At 29.2% G+C, this 1,374-nt stretch overlaps 1 protein-coding gene across 2 annotated transcripts in view; it reads left to right on the plus strand.

The window, feature by feature from the left end:
• LOC106883454 (QRFP-like peptide receptor) overlaps positions 1-1,374 on the plus strand; it is a 387,136-nt gene that overhangs the window by 191,267 nt on the left and 194,495 nt on the right. The window lies entirely within an intron of this gene.

Consider the following 1,374-nt stretch of genomic DNA (forward strand, 5'->3'; position numbering starts at 1 on the left):
ATGGGGGAGAATTCACAAAAAAAACAAAAGACGAAGACAGGTGGTGTAGACAATAAACAGATGTATTAGATTAGTATAACGCTCGGGAAGTGAAAAGTCTTTAACGTTTCGAGGCTACGCTCTTCCAAAGAAAGGAACACAGAATATATATGTATATATGTAGCTAGTTGGATAGATAGATAGATAGATAGATAGATAGATAGATAGATAGATAGATAGATAGATAGATAGATAGATAGATAGATTACTGCTAAAGTATATTGTCTTACACCGATAAAGCCTTTTGCTAGAAATGTACTTTATTTTATTGATATCAGCTGTCTGTCTTAAGTATATGCTCCCAGCACGTGCATAATAAACATCAGGAAGAAAAATAACTAAACAACTGTGACATCGATATATAACAGATATGATAATAGCAAAAACAACGGAAATTAAAACAGAATTACTCATGGAAATTTCGTCAGCAATAAAATAATTTTTTTCAGATTTGCCATCGAAACGTCAGTGCATTTGGATGTTATATGTCCAACCAAACTGTGTGTGTCATTTTGCATGAATATATGTGTGTGTCTGTGTGTGTGAGTGTCTGTGTGTACATATATGCATATGCATGTATATGTATATATATATATATATATATATATATATGCATATGTATGTATATGTACATATATATATGTATGTATATATACACATATATACACATACCTCTATACATATACAAATACATATATATATATACATACACATCAATATATGTATATATTTACATATATATGTGTGAGTGTATATATAAACACACACATATATACATCCATACATGTATACGTGTGTATACTTCATTACGTGCGTCTGTGCGTGTGTGACAGAAGGATAAAGAAAAGAAAACATCGGAAAAAGAAAAAAATCGGAAAAAATACGATGACAACAAGGGCTATTAATTTTGTTTGTTTTTATTAATATTTTTCCTAAAAAAAAGAATAAGAATCACCATTCATGACTGTTTAACGTGACAAGGAAAATCGATTTAAAGAACATTATCGTAAAGTTAGTGATGTAGAAGACTAATATATTTTTATGTCCCAAATAATTTCCTCTGTATTGTTTTGTATAAAATTTCCTCTCCCTTATTCGAGGGTACTTTTTCATTATGTGCGGCAATGAGTTGGATTATACATACATACATACACACACACACACACATACATATATATGGTGTCCACAAAGTCTGGTACATGGGGATTAACACATACTTTAAGAAATTATTATTTCTTATATTTAATTATGTTATGATTTTTATTTACTCCATGTACCCAGACTTTATGGACACCCTGTGTATATATATATATATATATATATATATATATATAT

This window comes from Octopus bimaculoides, chromosome 15, assembly GCF_001194135.2.
Source record: "Octopus bimaculoides isolate UCB-OBI-ISO-001 chromosome 15, ASM119413v2, whole genome shotgun sequence".
Taxonomy (NCBI): Eukaryota; Metazoa; Mollusca; class Cephalopoda; order Octopoda; family Octopodidae; genus Octopus; species Octopus bimaculoides.